At 41.8% G+C, this 17,173-nt stretch overlaps 1 protein-coding gene across 1 annotated transcript in view; it reads left to right on the forward strand.

Annotated features, from left to right (window-relative positions):
• The window catches only part of MARVELD2 (MARVEL domain containing 2), a 35,482-nt gene extending 30,971 nt beyond the window's left edge, over window positions 1-4,511 (forward strand). The window contains exon 8 of the transcript XR_005724838.1: window positions 4,501-4,511. The gene's annotated coding sequence lies outside the window, so the exon portion shown is untranslated. The remainder of the gene's footprint in view (window positions 1-4,500) is intronic.
• Window positions 4,512-17,173: the final 12,662 nt, after the last annotated feature.

Genomic DNA, 17,173 nt, shown 5'->3' on the forward strand with positions numbered 1-17,173 from the left:
AGTACATTATGGGGGAGCAGTTTCAGAGACATTGAAAGATTGGGCATTAAATATCAATAGTGAGTGAGAGAATATGAAAGCAGTTAATTCAGAAGTAAGCATTTGGGGCCGGGATTTTAAAATTAAAACTAACCACCCAATTATGCTTTTCATCCCCAGATGTGGTTTCAAAAACATTATTTTATGGGAATAAAGTTACTTTAACAGGAAGCTGAATCTTCCCTGATAGCTCAGTAGGTAAAGAATCCTCCTGCAATGCAAGAGACCCTGGTTCGATTCCTGGGTTGGGAAGATCTGCTGGAGAACAGATAGGCTACCCAACTCCAGTATTCTTGGGCTTCCCTTGTGTCTCAGCTGGTAAAGAATCTGCCTGCAATGCAGGAGACCTGGGTTCGATGCCTGGGTTGGGATCCCCCAGACAAGGGAAGGCTACCCACTCCAGTATTCTGGCCCGGAGAATTCCATGGACTACATGGCGGCACAAAGAGTTGGACACGACCAAGCAACTTTCACTTTCACAACAGGCAGCTGGCAAGACTTAGTTTAAAAGACAATGTAAATGTTTATTTTCATGCTATAACCTTTACCTTCTGAATGTTGAGCTTTAAGCCAACTTTTTCACTCTCCTCTTTCACTTTCACCAAGAGGCTCTTTAGTTCCTCTTCACTTTCTGCCATAACGGTAGTGTCATCTGCATATCCGAGGTTATTGATATTTCTCCCGGCAATCTTGATTCCAGCTCGTGCTTCTTCCAGCCCAGCGTTTCTCATGATGTACTCTGCATAGAAGTTAAATAAGCAGGGTGACAATATACAGCCTTGACGTACTCCTTTTCCTATTTGGAACCAGTCTGTTGTTCCATGTCCAGTTCTAACTGTTGCTTCCTGACCTGCATATAGGTTTCTCAAGAGGCAGGTCAGGTGGTCTGGTATTCCCATCTCTTGAAGAATTTTCCACAGCTTGTTGTGGTCCACACAGTCAAAGGCTTTGGCATAGTCAATAAAGCATAAATAGATGTTTTTTTGGAACTCTCTTGCTTTTTCCATGATCCAGCAGATGTTGGCAATTTGATCTCTGGTTCCTCTGCCTTTTCTAAAACCAGCTTGAACATTTGGAAGTTCACGGTTCACATATTGCTGAAGCCTGGCTTGGAGAATTTTGAGAATTGCTTTACTAGCATGTGAGATGAGTGCAATTGTGCGGTAGTTTGAGCATTCTTTGGCATTGCCTTTCTTTGGGATTGGAATGAAAACTGACATTTTCCAGTCCTGTGGCTACTGCTGAGTTTTCCAAATTTGTTGGCATATTGAGTGCAGCACTTTCACAGCATCATCTTTCAGGATTTGAAAGAGCTCAACTGGAATTCCATCACTCTACTAGCTTTGTTTGTAGTGATGCTTTCTAAGGCACATTTGACTTCACATTCCAGGATGTCCGGCTCTAGGTGAGTGATCACACCATCATGATTATCTTGGTCATGAAGATCTTTTTTGTACAGTTCTGTGTATTCTTGCCACCTATTCTTAATATCTTCTGCTTCTGTTAGGTCCAGACCATTTCTGTCCTTTATCGAGCCCATCTATACATGAAATGTTCCCTTGGTATCTCTAATTTTCTTGAAGAGATCTCTAGTCTTTCTCATTCAGTTGTTTTCCTCTATTTCTTTGCATTGATCGCTGAAGAAGGCTTTCTTATCTCTTCTTGCTATTCATGGCATCTGGTCCCATCACTTCATGGGAAATAGATGGGGAAACAGTGGAAACAGTGGCTGACTTTATTTTTCTGGGCTCCAAAATTACTGCAGATGGTGATTGCAGCCATGAAAGAAAAAGACTTTTACTCCTTGGAAGAAAAGTTATGACCAACCTAGATAGCATACTCAAAAGCAGAGACATTACTTTGCCAACAAAGGTCGGTCTAGTCAAGGCTATGGTTTTCCCAGTGGTCATGTATGGATGTGAGAGTTGGACTATAAAGAAAGCTGAGCACCAAAGAATTGATGCTTTTGAACTGTGGTGTTGGAGAAGACTCTTGAGAGTTCCTTGGACTACGAGAAGATCCAACCAGTCCATTCTGAAGGAGATCAGCCCTGGGATTTCTTTGGAGGGAATGATGCTGAAGCTGAAACTCCAGTACTTTGGCCACCTCATGCAAAGAGTTGACTCATTGGAAGAGACTCTGATGCTGGGAGGGATTGGGGGCAGGAGGAGAAGGGGATGACAGAGGATGAGATGGCGGGATGGCATCACCGACTCGATGGACGTGAGTTTGAATGAACTCTGGGAGTTGGTGATGGACAGGGAGGCCTGGCGTGCTGCAATTCATGGGGTCGCAAAGAGTCAGACGTGACTGAGCGACTGAACTACTGAACTGAACCTTTACCTTGTTTGTAGTTTAGTTTAAGCCTTTTGACTAAAGACAAAAGGATAAAAGAATTTAAGTTTTGAGATAATTCAGGTCAGTTCAGTCGCTCAGTCGTGTCCAACTCTTTGCAACCACATGAACCACAGCACGCCAGGCCTCACTGTCCATCACCAACTCCCAGAGTTTACCCAGACTCATGTCCATCGAGTCGGTGATGCCATCCAGCCATCTCATCCTCTGTCGTCCCCTTCTCCTCCTGCCTCAAACTTTCCCAACATCAGGGTCTTTTCCAATGAGTCAGCTCTTCACATCAGGTGGCCAAAATATTGGAGTTTCAGCTTCAGCATCAGTCCTTCCAATGAACACCCAGGACTGATCTCCTTTAGGATGGACTGGTTGGATCTCCTTGCAGTCCAGGGACTCTCAAGAGTTTTCTCCAACACCACAGTTCAAAAGCATCAATTATTTGGTGCTCAGCTTTCTTTATAGTCCAACTGTCATATCCATACATGACTACTGGAAAAACCATAGCCTTGACTAGATGGACCTTTGTTGACAAAGTAATGTCTCTGATTTTTAATATGCTGTCTACGTTGGTTATAACTTTGCTTCCAAGGAGTAAGTATCTTTTAATTTCATGGCTGCAGTCACCATCTGCAGTGATTTTGGAGCCCAGAAAAATAAAGTCAGCCACTGTTTCCACTGTTTCCCCATCTATTTCCCATGAAGTGATGGGACCAGATGCCATGATCTTATTTTTGTGAATGTTGAGCTTTAAGCCAACTTTTTCACTCTCCTCTTTCACTTTCAATAAGAGATCCTTTAATTCTTCTTCACTTTCTGCCATAAGGGTGGTGTCATCTGCATAGCTGAGGTTATTGATATTTCTCCTGGCAACCTTGATTCCAGCTTGTGCTTCCTCCAGCCCAGCATTTCTCATGATGTACACTGCATATAAGTTAAATAATTGAGATAACTGAGATAATTATATGAACATTATAAATAATTGAAGCCCCATACTAACAAAAAAAATTGACCTTCTCAAATTAGCAACACAAAATTGGTTGTATCTAATTTAAACTATTTTAAATCTTCTTCAGTTCAGTTCAGTTCAGTCACGTAGTCATGTCTGACTCCTTGCGACCCCATGAATCGCAGCATGCCAGGCCTCCCTGTCCATCACCAACTCCCGGAGTTCACTCAAACTCACTTCCATCGAGTCGGTGATGCCATCCAGCCATCTCATCCTCTGTCATCCCCTTCTCCTCCTGCCCCCAATCCCTCCCAGCATCAGAGTCTCTTCCAATGAGTCAACTCTTCGTGTGAGGTGGCCAAAGTACTGGAGTTTCAGCTTTAGCATCATTCCTTCCAAAGAACACCCAGGGCTGATCTCCTTCAGAATGGACTGGCTGGATCTCCTTGCAGTCCAAGGGACTCTCAAGAGTCTTCTCCAACACCACAGTTCAAAAGCATCAATTCTTCGGCACTCAGCTTTCTTCACAGTCCAACTCTCACATCCATACATGACCACTGGAAAAACCATAGCCTTGACTAGACAGACCTTTGTTGACAAAGTAATGTCTCTGCTTTTGAATATGCTATTTAAGTTGGTCATAACTTTCCTTCCAAGGAGTAAGCGTCTTTTAATTTCATGGCTGCAGTCACCATCTGAAGTGATTTTGGAGCCCCAGAAAATTTAGTTCATCATTATTATTTGGTATATATTCAAAACTATTTAAAAATTCTACCAAATTCTACCAAAACCAGTTTAAAAGTTTTTAAAATAATATGAATGAATAAATAACTTTTAAATTTTTTCTAGGTTTTATTAATCTATTTAAAGAAGGTTTAAAGAAGGACCTAAATCATATCATATATTTAAAATCATGTATCTGTGTGTAGATATAAAAATATACATTAAATTAGTTAATTTTAAGATTTATTTTGATGTGGACCATTTTTAAAGTCTTTATTGAGTTTGTTACAATATTGCTTCTGTTTTATGTCTTTTGATTTTTTGGCCCTGAGGAATGTGGGATCTTAGCTCCCCAACCAGGCATTGAACCAGCACCCCCTGAATTGGAAGGCAAAGTCTTAAACATTGGATAGCCAGGGCAGTCTTATAATTTAATTGAGAAAAGTAGTAATGAGTTTTTTCTTGTTGAAAAATGGGGGAACTTCCCTGGTGGTCCAGTGGCTAAGCTTCCAATACAGGGGCCCCAAGTTTAATCCCTGCTCAGGAAACAAGATCTCATATGCTGCAACGAAGACCCTGTGCAGTCAAATTGAAGAACCTAAGCTACTCCATTTTGTTAACAGAAAAACTCCATTTTGTAAGGTTCCGGGAAAAGAGCCTTTGGAAATCCCCTGACCTCACCCCACCACCCACGAGCCAATCGGACCCCAGACCAGAATCTCCTGACTTAAGATTCAGGAACTTGTGGTCTACCTAGGTAATAGGGACCAATCAGAAACCAACACACAACCCTTCGAAAGAAAGGGACCAATGAGACGTCCCCCTACCTAAAAATCCTTTTTTCCATGTATACTCCCTATATAAGCAATGTAATCCAAAACCCGAGGCTCCTTCCTATAGCCCCTTCGACGGTATCGGTGGGAGCCCCAGCTCAGCTTGGTAATAAAAACTCTCTTGCTTTTGCATCGGATATCAGCTCCCTGGTGGTCATTGGGAGATTTCAAGACTTGGGCATAACAAAATAAATAAATATTTTTTTAAAAAAAAGAAAAATGGGAGAGGGCAAAGGGTAATTTTTTTTTAATTAAATTTTTGCCTAGAGGAGGCTGAGAAGTGGGAAAAGGGCTATAAATGTTTGTTTTTGTTTCCATTTTAAAAACCAAACTTTGTTACTTTGCCAGCTTTGAACGTTTACTTTTTCTTTTCTAAGGGTCTGAGTGGGAGGGGGGGTGGAAAAAGGAGGGGATGGCCCACCAGTTCAAAAGAACCGGAGGGGTGTTACTTCCTTTTCTTCACACGTATAAAAGCTGTGGATGCCTGTGGCCAGTCCCCAAGGGTGGGGAGAGGATGTGGCTTTTGGTGACGCTGGAGGCAGGACCACATCAATGGAAGTCCTGGACTGAATTCGTTGATATTTTAAATCTGAGAGTGGGGAAGGCAAAGAATCTGTGGCTTTGTGACTCTCAGTTTCAAAGAATATTATTGACCAATGCTCTATCTTCCCTCATGTAATCTTTATTTATTTCTAGCTGGCTTACAGTCACTGACTTCACCTTTTCTCTTCCCTGTTCACTCTGGGATGTCCCTTCCCAAGAAATGACTCGGTCTTAATTCCAAAGAAATACTGAAAGAGGAGAGTGCATTGGAAAAGTTAATTACTCCTTTAAATTAAAAAAACTGGGGGGGGCTTCCCTGCTGATCCAGCGGTTAGGACTCTGTGTTCCCCATGTAGGAGGCATGGGTTCAATCCCTGATTAGGGAACTAAGATCTCGCATGTGGCCCAGCACAGCCAAATTAAAAATGAAAAATTGGGGTAGGGTCAGATCTATTACTCTTCTCCTAAGAAGCCTGCCTCTAGACTTTAGAATTGCCCTCCCAGAGAAAAGTTTTAAAGTATGAAGGCCAGGTCAAAGGAGCCCCACCTATATGAACAAAACATTTGTTTTCATCTCAGATATTCTTCCTCTCCCCAGTATCCAGTTTTGGTTTTTTTACCAGGTTTTACCTGTGAAATCTCTCTCAAAACCCTTGTTTTCCATTCATTTATTCAACAAATTTATTGATCATCTACTGTGTGCCATGATCTGCTAGTGACTGAGGGTACAGCACTAAAAAGAGGCTAGTGGAGAACCAGGAGAGCTTCTAGTCTGGTTGATTCCTCCCCGACTAAACCAAAAAACTAGGCCACCTCCCCATAGCTGGCCTGGGCTCCCCTGGTAGCTCAGCTGGTAAGTGAAGTCGCTCAGTCGTGTCCGACTCTTCGTGACCCCATGGATGGTAGCCTACCAGGCTTCTCCGTCCATAGGATTTTCCAGGCAAGAGTACAGGAGTGGGTTGCCATTTCCTTCTCCAGAGGATCTTCCTGACCCAGGGATCGAACCCGGGTCTCCCAAATTGTGGGCAGCTGCTTTACCCTCTGAGCCACCAGGGAAGCTGGTAAAGAGAGCGCAAAATCCACCCACAATGCAGGAGACCCGGGTTCAATCCCTAGGTTGCGAGGATCCCCTAGAGGAGGGCATGACAACCCACTCCAGTATTCTTGCCTGAAGAATCCCCATGGACAGAGGAGCCTGGCAGGCTGCAGTCCACGGGGTGACAAAGAGTCGGACACGACTGAGCAACTAAGCACACACAGCCCCATAGCACTGGTCACTTTTTCCTCCTAACTCTTGTCGTATATACTTCTCCCCATTTTACAGATGAAAACACTGAGAGCTGGGACAGTTATATGACATGCCCTAGGACACAGCTGGTAATCAGCTAGAATTCTGTAAGAATCTTATTCAATCATTGTACAAAGAGCATTGATCATTCACGTGTCCAGTGTGTCCTCAGGATATAGTCGTGAAGAAAAAAGAATGGGTCCCTGCTGTCATGCAGTTTATATTCTAGTGAAGGATACAAAGTAAATGAGAAAACAGGAATTATGTCAGAGAGCTAGATGGCTACTTAACTCTGAGTGGTCAGAGAAGACAGCTTTTTAAATCTCTGGGCTACCTGGAGGCTCAGACAGTAAAGAATCTGCCTGCCATGCAGGAGACCTGGGTTCCATCCCTGGATCGGAAAGATCCCCTGGAGAATGGGATGGCCACCCACTCCAGTGTTGCCTGGAGAATTCCATGGACAGAGGAGCCTGGCAGTGGGCTACAGTCCATGGGGTCACAAAAGAGGCAGACATGAATGAGCAATTAACAACAACAACTTCTACAAATGTACCTTTGTTTTATACCTCTGTCCATTTTCCCAGAGTGGAAAAAAGGTAAAATCTTTAGGAGGGTCAGGCTAGTTTTTAGGAGAACAGGAAGAGAAGTCAACAGAAATTTAAAAAAACAAAAATGAAACAACAGCAGTGTATGCCTCATGATTCTGGAGGCTACAAGTCTGAAATTAAGCTGTCAGCAGGGCCATGTTCACTCCGAAACCTCAGGGGAGGCTTCTTGCCTCTCTCCTAGCTTCTGGGGGCTTGTGGCAATCCTTGGTGGCCCTTAGCTCACAGCAGCAATCTCTACCTCCATTGTCACATGACATTTGCTCTGCAGCTCTCTCTGTCTCTGTGTTTCCTGCTGCTATAAGGACATCAGTCACGTTGGATTGGGGCCCATTTTTCTCCAGTATAACCTCATAAAAAAATGTTTTTAATTTTATTGAAGTGTAGTTGATTTACAATGTCGTGTTAATTTTGGCTGCACAACAAAGTAACTCACTCATATATATTACTTTTTGTATTCTTTTTCATTACGATTTATCACAGGATATTGAACCTAGTTCCCCATGCTGTACAGTAGGATCTTGTTTATCCACCCTATACATACTAGTTTGCATCTGGAATCCTTCTCTCCCCCATGCCTCCTCCCCTGGCACAAGTCTGTTCTCTGTGTCTGTGGGTCTCTGTGTCATAGATATGTTCACTTGTCTCATATTTTAGATTCCACATGTAAGTGACGAAAAAAGTGAAAGTGTTAGTCAGTCACGTCCATCTCTTCTCGACCCCAAGGACTGTAGCCCACCAAGTTCCTCTGTCCGTGGAATTCTCCCGGCAAGAATACTGGAGTGGGTTGCCATTCCCTTCTCCAGGGGATCTTCCTGACCCGGGAATTGAACCCCGGTCTCCTGCACTGCAGGCAGATTCTTTACCGTCTGAGCTTCAGAGACTGTCTTACCAGTAGGTGTATAAAATGGTGCATTCTCTACAGTAAGCAATTTGGCAATACCTATGGAAATTTAAACTGAACACATCCTTTGGCATACGCTCACTTCTAGGAGAAAGTTGCCTTCCTGGTACCAGAAAGGAGAGGGCATTTTTATTACTGGAGATGGAGACTTTTTATTTTATAATTTATTTTTGGCTGTGCTGGGTCTTTGTTGCTGCTCACAGGCTTTCTTTAGTTGCGGCCAGTGGGGGCTACTTTTCCTTCTGGTGCAAGGGCATCTCATTGCAAAGTATAGCCTCTAGGGTGCAGAGGTTTCAGTAGTTAGGGCACATGAGTAGTTGCGGTTGCTGGGCTCTAGAGCACAGGCTCAGTAGTTGTGGCCCATGGGCTTAGTTGCTCTGCACCATGTGGAGTCTTCCTGGACCAGGGATCGAACCTGTGTCCTCTACACTGGCAGGCGGATTCTTTCTTGTTTGTTTGGTTTTTGCTTTCTGATTATTATTTTTTAATGTAAATGTATTTATTTTAATTGGAGGCTAATTACTTTACAATATTGTATTAGTTTTGCCATACATCCTCATGAATCTGCCACGGGTGCACACATGTTCCCCATCCTGAACCCCCCTCCCACCTCCCTCCCCGTACCATCCCTCTGGGTCATCCCAGTGCACCAGCCCCAAGCATCCTGTATCCTGCATTGAGCCTGGACTGGTGATTCGATTCATATATATTATACATGTTTCAATGCCATTCTCCCAAATCACCCCACCCTCTCCCTCTCCCACAGAGTCCAAAAGACTGTTCTATACATCTCTGTCTCTTTTGCTGTCTTGCATACAGGGTTCTCATTATCATCTTTCTAAACTCCATATACTGTATTCCATATACTGTATACTAATTCTAGTATACTCCATTAGTATACTGTATTGGTGTTTTTCTTTCTGGCTTACTTTGCTCTGTATAATCGGCTCCAGTTTCATCCATCTCATTAGAAATTATTCAAATGTATTCTTTTTAACGGCTGAGTAATACTCCATTGTGTATATGTACCACAGCTTTCTTATCCATTCATCTGCTGATGGACATCTAGGTTGCTTCCATGTCCTGGTTATTATAAACAGTGCTGCGATGAACATTGGGGTACACATGTCTCTTTCAATTCTGGTTTCCTCGGTGTGTATGCCCAGCAGTGGGATTGCTGGGTCATATGGCAGTTCTATTTCCAGTTTTTTAGGGAATCTCCACACTGTTCTCCATAGTGGCTGTACTAGTTTGCATTCCCACCAACAGTGTAAGAGGGTTCCCTTTTCTCCACACCCTCTCCAGCATTTATTGCTTGTAGACTTTTGGATAGCAGCCATTCTGACTGGCGTGAAATGGTACCTCATTGCGGTTTTGATTTGCATGTCTCTGATAATGAGTGATGTTGAGCATCTTTTCATGTGTTAGCCATCTGTATGTCTTCTTTGGAGAAATGTCTGTTTAGTTCTTTGGCCCATTTTTTGATTGGGTTGTTTATTTTTCTGGAATTGAGCTGCAGGAGTTGCTTGTATATTTTTGAGATTAGCTGTTTGTCAGTTGCTTCATTTGCTATTATTTTCTCCCATTCTGAAGGCTGTCTTTTCACCCCCGTGCCACCAGGGAAGTCCCTAGAGCTGGGAAACTGATGCCAAGATAAGTTTGCACAAACCAAACTTACTAAAGTAATGCTTCTCTTCCATTATTTCCCCCCATATATTTTCTAGGGCTTCCTTTGCGGCTCAAACACTAAAGAATCTGCCTGCAATGCAGGAGACGAGTTTGATCCCAGAGTCAGAAAGATCCACTGGAGAAGGAAACGGCTACCCACTCTGATATTCTTACCAGGAGAATTCCATGGATGGAAAAACCTGGTGGGCTACAGTCCATGGGGTTGCAAAGAGTTGGACATAACTGACCGACTAACACTAGTCACTTTCCCAAAATTTACTACCCCTAAAAACCCAACCCCATTTTTCCTTTTTTTCATAGTCATTTCTCCACATTTTTGGTCCTTTGTTAAAATTATAAGCCTCCAATAAGATATAAATATAAAATAGAAGCCCCAAAGTTTAATCACTTATTCAGGGTTTTCATTTCTTTTCCATGAAGTACCAAAGGCCACATAAAAATATTAACATAAAAAAATATGTATGTTCTTCTCCTGTTAATCTGTCTTTTGCCAGTGTAATTCAAGGCTCCATTAACAGAGCTAAGAGGGTAGAAAAAATTGTTTCTTCTTCTATGCTGGATCATATGGTAATTCTATGCTTTAATTTTCTACAGTGGCTGCATCAGCTTACGTTCTCACCAACAGAATACAGTGGTTCAATTTCTCCACATCTTTGTCAATATTTCTTTTCTTTTTTTTATTATTGCAGTCATTCTAAATGGATGTGAGGTGGTATCTCATAGTAGATTTAATTTGCATTTCCCTAGTGATTAGTAATATTGAGCATCTTTTTATTTACTTATTGACCATTTATGTATCTTCATTGGGGAAACATCCACTCAAGTCCTTTGCTCATTTTTAATTGAGTTTTTTGGTATTTTTGTTGTTGAGTTCTAGGAATTCTTTATGTATTCTGGGTATCAATCACTTATCAGATATATGACTTCCAAATATTTTCTCCCATTTCTTGGGTTGTGTTTTCACTCTTGATAGTGTCCTTTGATGCACACAAATTTTCAGATTTGATGAAGTCCAACTTACCAATTTTTTTCTTTTGTTACCTGTGTCTTTGGTGTCATTTCTAAGAAATCATTATCAAATCTGATGTGGTGAAAACTCCTTTTCTCTATGTTTCTTCTAAGTGTTTAACTGTTTTAATTCTTATTCTGGGTCTTTGATCTGTTTGAGTTGGTTTTATTATGTGGTGTAAGGTAAGGGTCCTCCTTTGTTTCCTTACATATTATGGATATCCAGTTTTCCCAGCACCACTTTTTGAAAAGACTATTCTTTCTTCATTGAATAGTCTCGGCTCTTTTTGTCTACAATAGCAATATACTTTAAACAAAACAACAAATGTATTGTCAATATCACATCACAAAATGATACCACAATGTAGACTAAAAATGTCTTTAATATGTTTTTCCTTATAAACAAAGTGAGATGGATACACAGCTGGATACATAATATAAAATCACTTTGTATTTACTTGAGAACAGAAAAATATGAACTTGCCCACAGGATTTTGTATTATAAAACAATGCTTTATACATTTAAAAATAACCCACTGTTTCATTACACTTAACCTAGATTCCATGTTCTAAGTTATATCAATAGCACAAATTCTTGAGAAACACATAACCAATGAAGTGCCCGTGCAAGGATATTTCTAGGGAATTATAAAAATACCTGATTTAGCAATGAGAGTATAAAAGTCTCCTATTAGACTATTAACCCATACACATCTTAAAGTCTAGTTCCTTGAAAATTATGGTCCCCAAATCCTACTGATGTAAGCTAGAATCACAAAAAACATACAATGAGCAAAGTAAAACACTAAATTGACAATAATGAAGCTAAACTAATAATAATTGACATTTCAAGGAAACACTAAGCCAGCTTTATACCTAAGAACCAACCTGAGTCAACATTGACGGTACTCCCTTAACAAAGCCTTCTATCTGGAAAACCGAAGAATTCCAGCTATCTGAGTGATTGCATCGTGGGGTCTTTGCAAAGCTGTTGACAGCTCAACTTCTCAGTACAATGCTGAATCAATTCCTGTGTAAACATGAGTTAAGAGTCAATACTCTGGTTTATAAATAGCAAAGATGAGTTGCCTTTAATAACTTCTGTAGGTCATTGATCATGTTTAGTGTTACATAAAACTTTCCTGCTTAAAAAGTAAAGAAAGAACTCATGAATTTTTTAAACGTAGGAGCCCAGCAAAGGACTTTGAAGTCTGGGGTTAGTAGATAGCCCCTTAGGAGGTGCATTCAGAGAATAAATCTAATGCCAAGAAGGGTGTGTTAAATGAGGGGAGGGGAGGGAGTGGAGGGCTAGAGAACAAAGTTGACTCCAGAGACCCTTGAAGAAAGATAAAAGTGGCCAAGATTTTCTCAGTAAAAAAGCAGAACTCTCTTGAGCTAAGCTGGAAAGAATGTGAAGGCTAGGCGAGGCTGAGAATTATAAAGAGCACTGTGCTAATAAGTATTGTGCTCTTTAGAATTCAGAGAAGTTGGAAAAGCATTTTTGGTCCTTTAGGATTTTTCCCAGAGCTGACGGTGAAGGCATTGGTTTATGTTTAAAGGCAATTCAAGTGATAGTATAGTTTTACATTTATTCTTTAACCTTTATTCTTTCTTAAGCCCTTTTACATAACTGATCTCAGGACTGACAGCCCCCAACAGTGTTAGGAATTTTGGAGAGAAGGAGTTCTGGAGAGACCACAGTAGGCTGGAGTGGCCAGAAAGTGTTTGGATGAAGAAGTAAGGTTGCAGTTGAGCCCTGAGCTGGGTTTACAAAATAGGTAGGGTATGTTAAGAGGCTCTGAGATGTAAATAAATTTTTCTCCAATTACAAAATTAAAAAAAAAAAAAAAAGAGTCTCTGAGAGGGTGAAATTGACTGAATTGGAGGTGAGTCCCAAAGAAGGTACAGATGCAGATGGAGAAGGTGTGGCCAACTTTAGGTTCTTTAGAACTCAGAATCCTTGAGAGTTTGGGAGGACAGGAAAGTGCCAGGTTTTGAAAAGACCACACATTAGCAATCATCACTCTCAGCTTCAGTCTCCTCTTATTCCTTCTTTCCACAGTTCCAAGCAATCCTTGTCCCAACACGATTTCATTTGTGTAACTTCCTTCAAAAGCTCCCTCTGCATGCCTACATCATGAAATTGAAAAATTCCAGCATACACAGCACACCCCATGTTCTGCTTTGTACCTCATCCCAGTGGTGTAAGAGTGGGGTGGCATGAGAGGCTGGCCACTGCAGGGAGGCAGGCTTTTGTATATGTTCTCCTTTATTTCTAGAATACCCCCTTAATACCCTAGCGAGGCTTCTTTCAATATTCAAATATGTTTGCCTTTTAGGTACCAGGCATTCTGCTCAACCATGGAAATACAAGGACATATACCATGTCAAAATTACATGACTTAAAAGCCACATAGTCTTAAACATAAAGGTAATTAAACGTTTCTTAAGTGGACTCTATCACTTAATATATGAATCATCTTGAAATTTTTTTTTCAGAAAATAAATGTAAAAACATGGATTTTTTATGATTGAAATGAATATTCTAACCCATAAGTACATTTGTACCTCCTATTGTTTATTTTATATATATAAATTAAATATTATATACACTGAGGAAATATGATGAACTCCCAAAAGAGAGATGTTCATATGAAAAGCAAGTTAATTGTTAAAAGATTCAAGAAAGATGTTGCTTGAAAACATTTGTTGTCAAGTTAGACATGGTAGAGACAAATGTAAAAGCTTAGAAGGAAAAAATACAAAAACCCAGAAAGCTTCTATTCTCAGATTGCTTCCCAATTACCTTTAATTTCTCACTCAATTTTAAGGAAACTAAAAGTAGAAATCATAGATAGTTTATGAAACAGTACAAGTGGCAATAGCAAGTTTGGGTATAACACAAAGTTTGCCACCACCAATTCCACTGTTGGAAGGAATTAGGACAGTTCACTAGAAACTTGCCTTCCAGCTGTGAGATTCCAAGGTGCTGAGGACATTTCAAGGTACTTAAACTCAACAGGTATGTTACAAAATTAGCAGGAGATACAATAGACGTGGGTTTGATCCCTGGGTTGGAAAGATCCCCTAGAGTAGGAAATGACGATTCACTCCAGTGTTCTTGCTTGGAAATCCCACGGACAGAGGAGCCTGGTGGGCAAAGAGTTGGATGTGACTGATTAGCACACACACACATCTTTTATTAAGTAAGTAGTTATATGACTTATGAGTTATTTGAGGATCGAGACTGTCAGTCAGAACATGCTTGGTTGCAAGTGACAGAAACTGAGCTCAAGCTAACTCATGTATAAAAGGGAATCGAGTGACTCAGAGAACTGAAAAGTCCAGAAGTTGACTAGGCCTCGGGGCTCCATCTTGGCCCATCGCTCCTATCTGCTCTCCTTCTCACAGCATATTAGTCTCACGTTTTCATTCTTACACTCCCTCTGTGTAACTGAGGAGGAAGGCGCCGCTCCAGCCTGCAGGATTGTTATATCTAGGGGCACAAGAAGAGGCTGTCTACAAGCAATCTTCTATTGCATGTCTGGGAAGCCTCTGATAGGTTGTGATTTAGGTCATGTGTCCACTGCTGAGCCAATCACCGCATCTAGCCAGCTAGCCTGGACTTCATCCCCAGTGCTGTGGGGATGGGAGGGCATTGTGACTGACAACCCCACTGGACCTCATGAAGTCGGAGAAAGGACAAGTCTTCAAAGAAAAAGCTGTGTGCTCTTAATAGAAGCTAGACATGCAAAAGCAACAGATGCCCATAGATTAGAACATGCTGTAATTATTCTTGTGTTTTCCCTAAGACCAAGCACACAGATGGACATGAGTTTGAGTGAGCTCTGGGAGTTGGTGAAGAACAAGGAAGCCTGGTGTGCTGCAGTCTATGGGGTTACAAGGAGTTGAACACAAATGAGCTACTGAACTGAACTGAACTGAAGCACACAGAAGAGGCTTGGCTTTAAATATTCAGTGAATAACTACTGATGACAAAGCATTTCCACAGACATTATTTTATTGTCAGTGGTAACAATAGATTAAATAACTTGCTTAAAGTTACACAACTGGTCTGATAGAGTGGACTTTATAACTGCATCTCCCTGCTTTCAGTCCAGTTCCCTTAGGAAGTCTTCCCTTTTTATTTTCTCTTGATGTGGTATGAGAGAAGACTCTTGAGAGTCCCTTGGACTGCAAAGAGATCCAACCAGTCCATCGTAAAGGAAGTTAGTCCTGGGTGTTCATTGGAAGGACTGAAGTTGAAGCTGAAACTCCAATACTTTGGCCACCTGATGTGAAGAGCTGACTCATTTGAAAAGACCCTGATGCTGGGAAAGATTGAGGGCAGGAGGAGAAGGGGACGACAGAGGATGAGATGGTTGGATGGTATCACCAACTCAATAGACATGGGTTTGGGTAGATTCTGGCAGTTGGTGATGGACAGGGAGGGCTGGTGTGCTACGGTTTTGGGGGCCACAAAGAGTCGGAGACAACTGATCGACTGAACTGAACTGAATTGATGCCAGGACTGATGTCAAAGTGGAAGGAAGGAGGGAGTTTCATGGTGGCCCAATGGTTAAGATGTGGGCTTTCACTGCCATGGACCTAGGTTCTATCTCTGGTCGGGGAATGATTTAGTAAGATCCCACTGCTCCCCCACCCCCCCCAAAAAAAAAATCAGAAGGAAAGAAGAAAGAGACATTTGGGTTATGATTTTAATACTTCTCAGAAGATTTGATAGAGTTTTGTCCCTAGAAGGCTATGATGGTGGTGGGTGACTAGTAGGTTGCCTCTCTCTTTCTGACTCATTACAGGTATATGTAATGCATGGCTGCCATCACTGCTGCTGCTGCCGCTAAGTCGCTTCAGTTGTATCCGACTTTGTGTGACTCCATAGACAGCTGCCCATCAGGCTCCCCCGTCCCTGGGATTCTCCAGGCAAGAACACTGGAGTGGTTCGCCATTTCCTTCTCCAATGCATGAAAGTAAAAAGTGAAAGTGAAGTCGCTCAGTCATGTCCGACTCTTAGCGACCCCATGGACTACAGCCTACCAGGCTCCCCCATCCATGGGATTTTCCAGGCAAGAGTACTGGAGAGGGGTGCCATTGCCTTCTCCATCTATTTGGACTTAATTCATGGAGTTGTGGAATCTACCAGGGAAACCTCACATGTTTTTGTTTTTAAAGCTAATATTTGCCCATGTGTTTGACAATACTTTAATGTGTTAATACTCAGGAGATGAAGATGGTTCTTAAAGGTAGCATAGTATACCACAGGTCATGTAGGATGTACAGGCAAACTGTTTGAATCTCGGGTCTGTTACTTGTAAACCTGGGCAACCTGGATAACCTGCTTAGTCTCCTACAAAATAGGGTGATATTAACATATGTCTACTATACCTGCTCCACGGGGTTGTAGTGAAGATTAAATACAGTCATATTTGTAAAAGTACCTTTTTGGGGCTCCAAAATCACTGCAGATGGTGAATGCAGCCATGAAATTAAAAGATGCTTACTCCTTGGAAGGAAAGTTATGACCAACCTAGATAGCATGTTCAAAAGCAGAGATATTACTTTGCCAACAAATGTCCGTCTAGTCAAGGCTATGATTTTTCCAGTGGTCATGTATGGATGTGAGAGTTGGACTGTGAAGAAAGCTGAGTGCCGAAGAATTGATGCTTTTGAATTGTGATGTTGGAGAAGACTGTTGAGAGTCCCTTGGACTGCAAGGAGATCCAGCCAGTCCATTCTGAAGGAGATCAGCCCTGGGTGTTCTTTGGAAGGAATGATGCTGAAGCTGAAACTCCAGTACTTTGGCCACCTCATGCAAAGAGTTGACTCATTGGAAAAGACTCTGATGTTGGGAGGGATTGGGGGCAGGAGGAAAAGGGGACGACAGAGAATGAGATGGCTGGATGGCATCACCGACTCGATGGACATGAGTTTGAGTGAACTCCGGGAGCTGGTGATGGACAGGGAGGCCTGGCGTGCTGCAATTCATGCGGTCGCAAAGAGTCAGACACGACTGAGAGACTGAACTGAACTGAGCTGAACTGAAAGTTTCTTTAAGGGTTCCATGAAATTTATAAGCTATCAATTTTACATTATTATGTCTTATTTTAAGAACAAACATTAATGCAGGCATTCTCTCCTACCCTGTATAACCAGCTTGTGGTCGCAGAAAAAATACACAGTCTTCCTCCCCTTCTAGGCACACAGAAGACTGGCTGGATGAAACTA

Source organism: Oryx dammah, unplaced genomic scaffold (genome assembly GCF_014754425.2).
Source record: "Oryx dammah isolate SB20612 unplaced genomic scaffold, SCBI_Odam_1.1 HiC_scaffold_20, whole genome shotgun sequence".
NCBI classification, from domain to species: Eukaryota; Metazoa; Chordata; class Mammalia; order Artiodactyla; family Bovidae; genus Oryx; species Oryx dammah.